We start from the raw sequence: 11,465 nt of genomic DNA on the forward strand, positions 1-11,465 counted from the left end.
GGAGCATATGTAAATCACAGGCATCAATTTCAGCAGCTCTTTAGAAAAGGCAACCCAAATTTTATTTAACAAACCTCTCTATAAACCCCTGAGCTGGGTACTGTGGTAAACTCAGTGCTGTGCTAACCTGAGAAGTAGAGATGAGCAAAGGCATGCAAAGACTAATATTTTAATTCTATTAATATGTATCAAGTGCTCCATTAGGGAGATGCCGTGGGAAATGCCTGACCTGAGACCTTACCCCCTGCCGGGCGACAATTGACTTTCTCAGAGGAATGCAGAAGGTTAGCAGGTACTGTCTGAGTGCCCCTCCCTGCCGCCAGGAAAGGAAAAGGAATGTCCACAGAGCTGTTTGAAGAGCATAGTTGCGAAATCGTGCTTGCTGGTACTTTATATGCCTGCAAATGTTGGGGAAAGCTTGTGCCTTTGTGGATCAGACTAGACAATAGACACTGAGACCTGGATGCTGCCACCGATGGCCAGCTTCTATCCAGGGGAATGTAAATAGAAGTAAGGAGACCACCTCTTCCTGCTGAAACTGCTTCTAGTGGGCTATGGGGGCCTGCCTGCAGACCGAGGACAAAACAACCGCTTTTCACAAAGCAGCTTCGCCTGCCCTGATGTGGTGAAGAGTGTGAGCGCTGAAGACTGTCATTGCTGGAGTGGGCTGAATACATGGCAGGCACTGGCTGTGGAGGATTTAGCAACGTGGTTAATGGGGAATAAAGGGGGAGTATAAGCTTTTGGTTTCTCTTTAATGTCCTGAAATTTCTGTCTCATTAAGATCCAAAAGAGTCCAAGGATGGTCTCACCCACAGGTAGCACTTACCAGGGTAAAACTCCTAGGATTAGGGTTTACAAAAATGAATGAAAGTCCTTGTTTCTAAAGCACTATTTTCCAGGGACAGAATCAATCAACATTGAAAAATAAGGCCAGATAGAAATGTAAGAGTTGAAAATCTAGTAATAATACAAAGCAAAACTTGGCCAATAATAATAAAACAGCAGAATAATACAAACAAAATTTTGGTTAAGTAAAAGGAAAAAAAAAACATTAGTCTCTTAGAACAAAAAGAAGGGAGAAATTATTTGGGAGTCATTTGAGGAATAATTAATGAACACTCACTCAGTTGGGGAATTAAATTTTTTTCAATGCCTAGATATTATCAAAAGAAGTACAAAAACTAGGAATGAGTTTCTAAAGGCTGTCATTTTCTATCTGTACTTTAGTAACTGAGTGAGCTATTCCGGCACTCAGTGCTTTAGGCCTCTCATCTATAAATCCAAAGTAAGAAGGAAAACGAACTGGAATTAGCCATTTCCTTCCTATTTGATGGAGAATCTCAGGAAGATGACTCAATTGCTCCCAACATAGTGTTTCAGACTCTTCAGCAGAAAAAGAGATGAAAAGGCCTGATATTATTGATCCTTTTGTAAACAGGTTGCTTAAGGAGGCATTAACATTAAAAAATGTTATAATACACTAATCTGTGTATCTGAGATAGGAAACTAGATTACTCTGATGTATCCTGTTTCTTATAAACACCTTTGCCTTATATATTATATTCTTGAATCTTGAAAGTTAAAAAAATCACTATAGAAGGCATAACACTTAAGGCCTTTAATTTCAGCAGACAACATTATGAGAAGGTACTTTACAATAAGAAGACAATGGGTTAGGGGCTGGAGATACAATAGCAAAAATAATTCTTATCCTCAAAGAGCCAGCAGACACGAGGTGAAGGATGTCCCAAGCCAATTAATGCAAGGACATTCTGTAGTAGACACATGCGCAAATGGACATGACAACAGAGGAGGAAAAGCAACTAAATCGATGAAATGATTCCGAAAAGACTTTACCAAGAAGGTGATATTGGAACCGGATCTTACAGACAGAATTTGCAGTTTGTGAGCTGGAAGCAGGAGCAAACCAGACACGTGACAGCACGTGCAAACTTCAGAGCTATGAAGACCCGGCATGGACAACAGCCCGCGTGGCTGGAGCCTAGGTGGCGCTGCTGGGTCGGGCCACAGTGCTAAATAAGGCACCAGTGCTCTTAACGGCCCGGACACCCTGTCTTTTGTTTAATTGTTCTTTTTGGTGCCCTGGTGTTATTTTTTTCTGGGAATATCTGCGTATGGACTATTTTTAGCCATGATTTGTCATCTGCTTTAGCCTTTGTGATAGATTGAAATGGTGCCCTACATAGCTCACCATCTAAGGATGGGAGTGCATGTGCTTATTTCCCTCATACATAGTTCACCTGACTGCACGGCTCACCCACAGGCCGGATTGCAAGTTGATTCATTTGACATAGCCAAAGCTAATTACTTGTCCTGCCTCCCAGGGGCTTTGTAACTGCATATTTACAGCAGCATTTCTACTTAATGGTTTAGCAAATATGGAAAACTAGTCACAACAAAAAGAAGGGGTACTTAATCTTTGACTTGAAGGTGTATACTTAATTTGGATAGAACAGAATGTTAATCAGTTCACAGGGAAGCTGAGCTTCCCTGTTCTTGAGCCGTGAAGGGGACACTTATCTGCTGTGAGGTGGCTCAGAATGCAGACTCTTGATCAAAAAGGACGTTTTAACACACTTATAAATTAACATATTGTAAAAATCTAGGATGGAAGACAACTCAATAAACATTTGTTGAGTGCATATTTCCCAGGTGCTGCTCTAGGAGATGGAGACATATAGCAGTGAGCAGAACAACGTCTTAGCTTTCAAAGGCTTACATTCCAGATGGAAGCGACTGCAAAGGTGTACAGACATACAAACATACACGCACACATTACATACATACATTCATATGTGTACATGCGCATGCATACATAAAACAGGGTAAGGGGAATAGAGAGTGACGAAGGCATCATGAATGCTTTTTAATATTAAAGCTCAGGGAAGGCCTCCAGCGTAAGGTGATGTTTTAGGGAAGATCTGAGGTGCAGGATGTGACTGGTAGCAACAACTAAGGTCATGGGCTGTGCGCTTTTTGTGGTGTTGGGAGAAGAGCAAGGAGGCTGATGTGACTGGAGCGATGTCAGGCAAGCAGAGGGTGCTAGAGGGGCTGTGGGAGCGATAGCAGGGCTCGGACTGTATAGAACCTTGTGGGTTTAGTTAAAGACTTCGGATTTAGCTGTGTGTGAAATGAGAGGTCATTGGAGAGTTATAAGCAGAGAATAGGCATTTGATTTTCTTTTTTAAATAACCACTGAGACTGGTATGGAGGGAAGAGACATTGGGGGGCAATGGTGGAAGCATGGGTCTATTGCAGTCATTCAAGGAGGTGTGAGTGGTTCCATGTGGGGTAACAGTCGTGAGCATGTGTAAGGGGCAGAAGCTGTCTTGACTGTAGATCTATTTTAAAGTTGTCAGAATGCAAGTCCAGGGCTTTTGGCTGCTTTATTCTCTCCTGTATCTGCAGCCTCCAGAACAGTACCAGATGCATGGGGGGCACGTAGTAGTTTAAAAACATTGGGTAAAGGCAATGGCTGGTGGGCTAGACATGGGGAATGAGGGCAAGAATGGAGGTAAAGTGGCTCTGAGACTGGGAGCTGAACATCAGCCAAGTGGAGATGACCCTTGAGATGGTGAAAACTTTGGAAGGACAAATTCTGGGGTGGGAAGTGAGAGTCTGATTTTGGCCATGGTAAGTAGGTGGAAAAAAGTCTGGAGTTCAGGGCACAAGTCAGAGGTGAACATTTACAAGCTAATAAAATACAGACAATATGTAAAACCATAAGACTGATGATTGCAGCCAGGGAGTAATGTAGACAAAGAAGAGAGCTGGGGTCCCTGAGAAACACCACCATGTCATGGCACCAAGGATGATAGAAAAATCACAAAGAAGTCTGAGAAAGAGCAGCCAAAGATGGTGCAGGAGGAGCAGAGAGCGATGGTCCAGCAGGCAGAGAGGAGAATATTAGTGAGCAGGGGTGTGCCAACACAGTGAGGGGTCCAGTGAGGGCAGAGGCGACTGGTGGGCAGTCACGGAAAGGCCACCGTTATCCTTACGGCCGAGAATGGGAGAAGCACAAGTGGAAGGACTGAGTGGAGAGGGCTTGTGTAAACTATCTTCTGTAAATGGGGGGTGGGGAGGGCAAGGTGGTAGCTGGAGAAGACTGTGGGGTCAAGGGAACTGTCCGGTAGTGAGAAAAACAAACAAACAAACAATCATTTAAGGGCGAGCTACATAAAATTCCAGGCCAACAGACACCACAATATTTTTCTTTGTTTAAAAAATTATTTTACTGTTGTTCAATTACAGTTGTCTGCATTTTCCCCCCACCCCAGCCACACCCACCTCCCCCTTGCTTCCCTCCTCCTTGGTTTTGTCCCTGTGTCCCTTACAGTTGTTCCTGAAAACCCTTCCACAATATTTCATGAACGATACAAAGTAAACATTGAATGAATAATCCTTTGAATCTCATAATTCGTTTTTTTTTTATTTGCTTACGTTCTTATGGAACCAAAATTAACTTCACAGACACGTGAGGATTGGGTCCCTCCAGCATCACCCCTAGTTCTAAACCATGCCCTGGCCGGTGCAACACCCACAGCAAACAGCGTGGCGGCGCCCTCCTTCTCTTCCCCTCGTTCTTCCTCCCTCTTCCTCTTCGTTCAGAAGTAGGTCACAACGGAACAGCCCAGCTGAGTTCATTTGATGCGGATGCTGGTCCCCAGTGCTCCACTCATTCCTGTTTCAGCTTTCCTGCGTCTCTGGGTCATCTGGGTCCTGTCCCTGGACCTTGTCTCCAGACGTGCCTCCAGGAGCTTTCTCTCAAAGAGGCAGAGGAAGCTTTCCTTTACTCCTTCCCCTTGAAGAAAAGAAACCTCACAAGCGTCAGCCAGAATCTAAAGCCTGGGTCGTGGCTAGTTATGAGTTTTACAGAACCTGGTATGAAGGATGCATTATTTAAAGCCAAGTAAATTGCTATGAAAATTTAAAAAATAATCATACCATTATTATTTCTGAAACACTGTCAGCAGAGACATCTAAGCATATTCATGGGAATGGTGTTATCAAATAAATGGATCATGCAAGAAAAGGCAATATACATTAGGGTACTGGGGAAATTAAAATCTAATGAGAAAGCATCTTTAATTTATTTACTGAAGCTTACCTCGTGCAATCTCTCTTACACTAGAGAGATTGTGTGAAATAGATAATCGAATAAGAAATAGTTCCCATGATTAGAAAAGCCAAAAACAAGAATCAAGTATGTAATTGTGTGTAGCTACCTGCCACACAAACGCATACACACATTCACACTAGCTTTGCGTTAGTTATTCCACAAACGCATCAAACATTTTCCTATCTAGTATTTCTGCACAGCCATTCCAACTCCCCAAGGCAGCCTTCCTCCAATTCTCTGCGTTCGCAACGCTGTTTCAAGATCCGGCTTCCCGGGGATTCGTGGACTTCTACGACAAGAATCAACCTCTTCTTCCCGCATGTCGCGCGGCTGCCCGTTTCTACTGATACATACATGTCTGTTCCCCCCATCGGACCGTGAGCACTTTGAAGACAGACACCAGCTTGTGTTCTTTGGACGCCATCAGTGTCTAGCTCGGTGCCTTGTCCATAGTAAGAAGGCAATATATGTATTTGTGGAGTTAAATCGTTTCACACATCATCAGCCTGAGAAAGCTCAATCAGGGACAAAAAGCCTGTGAAATTATTGGAGTCCTGGGAACACCGGCTGGGATTTATTGCACTTAGTCTATGCCAGGAACTATGCTAAGAGCTACATATACAACATGTCTAATCCTTACTTTAATCCTTATACGACCTCTTTGAGATATGTTTTATTAAGCTGTTTCTAAAAATGAGAAAACTGAGGGTCTTAAATTTTACCTAGTGTCTCGATCAAGATAACCCAGTTGCAAGGGGAAGGTCTGAATCTAGTCTAAATCAAACTAAATTTGAATTTACTTTTACCTGACTCTACGTCTGAGCTTGCAGCCGCTGTTCAAGCTGTCCTGGCACCAGCCCACAGCCATCTGCCCGGTTACTGGGAGAGGCAGGAGGAGCTCATCATTTATCGAGTACTGCCCTGTGCCAGGCATGGTGCCATTGCTTAACACGCTTTATCTCACTGGATGTTCACGAAACCTGTGTGTGGTAGACTTAAAGAGGCTTAAAGAGTTGAAGTGAATTTTCCAAAACGCACAGCCAGACGCAGCAGAGCTGAGATCTCTACCCTAGCATTTGCTTCTCACCAGGATATTATAATAAACCTTTCAGACATTAAGGCCTGGCTACGCCAGAGGCCTCATTGCTCACTGAGCCCCTTTGCCTTCCTAAGTGACTTTAAAATTTTTTTTTCAGTTATAGTTTGCATTCAATGTTATTCTGTATTAGTTTTAGGAGTAGAGCATGGTGGTTAAGGCAACCATGTACTTTACAGAGTGGTTCTCCTGATACTTGAAGTGCCCACCTGGCCCCATGCAGAGTTATTACAATATTATTGACTGGGTTCCCTACGCTGTGCTTTACATGTCTGTGGCTCTTCTGTAACTGCCAATTTGTACGTTTTAATCCCTTTACCTTTTGCACCCAGCCCTCCAGGCCCCCCTTCCTTCTGGCAACCATCAGCCTGTTCTCTATTTTAAAATTGTAGTTGACCTACAATATGATATTAGTTTCAGGTGTAGCGCATAGTGGTTACACATTGTATAACTTGGGAAGAGATCGTCACGATAAGTCTAGTACCCATATGTCACTGTACAAAGTCATTATATTATTGACTATAGTCCCTGTGCTCTGCTGTAATACCCCTGTGACTTATTCGTTTTATCTGGCAGTTTGTACCTGATGCCAACTCCTCTCTCTTCCCTCTTTTCCTCTTTTTAGAGATTGCTGTTTTCCAGTCCTTGTGTCTGTAAGTGGGAGACATTCTTTGCCCTGTCCCTCCCCATGGCCCAAGGTCCCCCTTCTCCGGAAGCAGAGGAACCTGTCTGCTGGGAAGTCTCCAGCACTCGTGGGCACACCTGGGGGAGTCAGCCCAGAGGAGGTTGTCCCTCTTGTGCTACTTACCTTGACCTCCTCCCTCCCCCAAGTCAAAAGGACCCGAAACTTTCTCCCTTATTTTCTCCCTAAATTCACCTACTTTCTCTTTAAATTCACCCTAAACTCCCTGCCATCTGCCCATAGATATTTTTCCAATGTTTCACTCTTGCAAGATTTATCAAGTTGACTTTGGAGCTGCTGCTCCTCCCACTGTATGCTTTGTTTGCAGGGGGCAAGTGTGGAAATTGGGCGGGATGAATTGCCCGATTTCCAGGGAGGGTTGAATTATTGCCCTCAACCAAACCGAGGAATGCTGTACCTGCCAATAGCGACCCACACATCCAGGACAGGACGCCAGAAGTGGGACTACTTTGATGCCTCCAATCAGGAAAAGTTGGGTGGAGAAGCAAGGGTTTAATCGGGACAACAGAAGCGAAGCAAGCCTTCAAACTAGGTGACAGGTAGGACATGCCTGGTGGGTAGAGTGGGCGAGAGGTGGTCAGATAGTACAGGGCCCGGAAAGGGAATGAGCCACTATTTGCTAGTCGCAAAGGTTGATGATAAAAGGAACAGCACGTTATGAGTAAAGGCTGAGAGAGAAATGAAGTGATTTATATCGAAGAATAAGGAACACCATGGCCTACATGCCCCTGTTTGAGGAAACAATCTTCGCACTCTCTCTGGTGTCCAGACGTGGAACTGGAAACGTGGCTGACTCAATAGCAACCCCGTCCTGTGAGTGGGCGTGGAAAGAACGAAGCCCTGCTCCTGCGCTTTGTGTAGCCGAGAGTCACTGAATTGGCCACCTCATTAAAGTGCACATGGACAGAGAATCACACTCATGCTAATGCATCTCCAACATGTAAAATCTTCCTTACACCGCAAAATAATTGAGATATTTAAATATGAAGACATGGTCAAATCAAAAGGCAAATCAAGTTGGTTCCAGATGAGCACAGTTCAAGCCTTGTTTAAACCAGCTGCTCAGTGAGCTTCCGGCAGGCTTCATTTTCAGAAATTATATGGCTTGTTATTTACATGAAAATGACTTTCTTTAACCTGTTCTTATTCATTCACTTTTGTTTTCTGTGTTAGAGGCATACGATTTGAGCTTTTAACATTTTCAAAAATGATTTTCCCTAGTAGAATCTTTCTCTTGAGCCCAGTGTGACTCGTCTGCCTCAACACCATAGACCACCAGTGGAGTGAGGGGTGTTTCTGTCTTTGCAACTGTGCAGGCACCTCCTGCCTGTGTGTTTAGGGCTCAGTAGCATGTCTTATGATTCTTCCCTCATGCAGCGTAGAATATCATTAAAAACATTTTTGACCTTGATCTGCTCTGCAATTGTCTACATGTCAGTTTCTTTTCTCCTGCGGTGACTCAGAAATAAAACTCAACATTCTGCGTCCTGTTGCTTCCTATCATTCCCTCCTTTCCACTCTAGTGTTTCTGCTGCTTTTCTGATAGCGCGGTGCGAGAGGTGCCTCACTCTGAGGGCTGGAAGCCCTTCTATCAGAGCACTTAATCACTCCAGTGTAATTTTATGTTCGTTTGTCTCTTTACCTGCTAGTCTAGGAGTCTCCTGAGAGCAGGAACCAGATCTTCTGTCTTTGTATCCTCTGTAACTAGAACAGTGCCTGTCACATGGGAGGTCTTCAGTAAAACTTATGAATATTTATGAATCTGGAGTGAGACGAGTTAGATTAGGTTGGCTCCCTGTCATTTACTTGGCTTGTGATACAGACAAAGCATTTCCTCTTTTGAACTTGTTCCCTCCTATGTTAAATATAACACCACCTTTCTCTTAATCATGTCATTAATTGAGATGAAGCCATGTACAGTGCTTTAGATATTATGGAGTCTATAGTTCCATATATGCTGCTGTGTGAACACCGAGGCTGGGTGTTGAAAGGGATAGAGAGGATAATTCTAGCCAGTGGCTCCCAACGTAGGGCGATTTTGCCCTCTAAGGGCATTTGGCAATATCTGGGGGTACATTTGCTCATCACATAGGGGTGGAGGAGATGTGTTAGCTACTGGCATATAGTGGGTAAGGACCAAGAATGCTGCTAAACGTCGTAGGATGCCCTGAAAAGCCCCTACGACAGAGCTATCCAACTCAAATTGCCAATAGTGCCGAGGTGAGGAAATCCTGGTTCGAACCTGAAAACATACCATAGATAAATCACTTACCTTAATAGACTTGCCAGTAGACAATTGTCTTGAGTTTCAACTTTTGTATATATAAGTAAGGGCCATCATATTAATGTACTTATACTACTGGGATAACTCCCTGTCTTTCATAATGCAGTGTGTTTGTTTACTATCTGTTTAGTCTTCTAGAAAGAGTAATCTACAAATGAGAGAAAGTTCTGGAGTACTCTCCTTTATGGCACACACAGGCTTATTCTTTCCTAACCCCCAAACGTAGACAGGCTTTCGTGACTAGCTTTAACCAATGCCTTTTAAATAGAAGTTGCGTGTGTTGCTTCAGGCCCAAAGCATTTAATGGCTGGTGCAAGACCGTCCAGCCCTTCTTGTCCTGCCTGGTTCAGTGTGACTACAGAGGCAGCCACTGAGCTGGTGACACCGCCAGCAAGGATGGAATCTGGAATCTACTAGGATGCAAGCAGTGTAGTAGATTCCAGAGCATCACATGTGAGCCAGCTGCCTGGAGACGCACCCATGCCCACATCAGATTTTACACGAGCAAAAGATCAACCTTTTCTAGGAAAAGCCACTGCAATTTAAGGGTTGTTTGTTAATGGAGTTTAACATAGAACTTACCTGACCACTACACTAATGAAAGTGAGAACAACTCTGGTTGCGTTGAGTACTTTATACTCAACCCGAACAATTCCTGGAATAGAATAGTCTGCCCTGCCATAAGTATTTTTGTGTGGGATTGGCGGAAGAAAGAAAAAAATTATTGACCTAGTAACTTGCTTTTCAGAGTATCTCTGCCCAGTTGTGACAAGTATGCTGGTTCTGGTCTCATGGTTTTGTTTTCAAAGGGCCAGAGACTGGAAATTTTGACTAAGGCATTTTGTAACGTATAATCCTCCAATATTAACTCATATGGAAATAACGGGTAGCACATCTTGAAACCCCTTGATATTTTATCTGACTGATGGTTATGGTTATGATGCCATAACCACATACACTGCACAGCCCACTGCTGAGACGCCATGGTCTTTGGTTTCAAGGAAATTTCTTGGTAAATTTGAGTTCCAGGGCATTTTTCTGTCACCACTCGGCAGGACTGAATTTGCAAAGCTTGCCCTCTTGCGTTCAAACAGCCCCAATCCAATCCACACATTGTTACACCGACAGGATGAAGAGAGAATAGTCTACTTGCCCCCTTGAAGCCACTAACTGCTGAGGGCTGGAATTTGCAGCACGACAGAGAGCGCAGCAGGGCCTGGGTTTGTGGCTGGGGCCTCTGCTCTCTCCGTGTCATCTCTTACCCGTTCCCTCATCTGTAATGAGTGGATAATAAACGTGCCCATATTGTAGGACTGTTCAGCTAAATGTATTAATACCTGCACAGAGCTGAAAATATTGTTTGTCGCAGAGCCATTGTTCAGGTAAACTTATGTTATCTGTGGTGACTCTGAACTAGTATCTGCACAAAATTACTTCAAAGCGCTGTTTACGTTAACTGGGCAAACAGTTGCTGTTCCCAAAGGGGCAACATGCTTTACCGACTGAACATTTCAAAGTATGTGCAAAACAGGTCAGATTACGAATTTAAAAACGTGATATAATCTATGTCAAACGTGCCTGCCAAGCCATGTTTCACTGGCGTTTGCATCAAACCAAGACGGCATTCCTGTAAAAACACGGGAATCCAGGTTTTGTAAATATTCATAGATTTTCAAGTAATGTCCTTGAATGGTTCAGAGAAAAAGAGGCATTTGGTAAATATTCTTTCTCCGAGCTTTTCCATTTCCTTTTAAAATCCCCAGGCCATTGAATAAGCATTGCAATGACTAGTTTAGACATGAGAATCATATTGCAGATAAAAAGTAGATAGATTGATTTAAAAATGTTTTTTGATGGACTCAAAGAGGATATTCAATTTAGTATAGGAATCAGACATAAATTTGATTACTGTGCATTCTCTGGAAGATTGTGCCAACTAGCTCCATGAAGAAATAGTTAAAAGTGACAACTATGGGGCCGCCACACAAATTCTGCAACATGAAACACAAAATCCTTTTAACTGGGAAGAGATTGTCATTGTATTTGGCTCTGTGATCTCATGAATATTAGATTATCCTGCACAATATAGAAACAGAAAGCAATAAAGACAATTGTCCAAGCAGGCTAGAATTTCATTTATATTTTGCCAAGCTGTTCTACATTAACTGTTGAAAATCATATGAAATAAAAGTGGAATTATAATGGTGAATAGCAATATGTAACCTATAGGAAAACATCG

Source organism: Desmodus rotundus, chromosome 11, assembly GCF_022682495.2.
Source record: "Desmodus rotundus isolate HL8 chromosome 11, HLdesRot8A.1, whole genome shotgun sequence".
NCBI classification, from domain to species: Eukaryota; Metazoa; Chordata; class Mammalia; order Chiroptera; family Phyllostomidae; genus Desmodus; species Desmodus rotundus.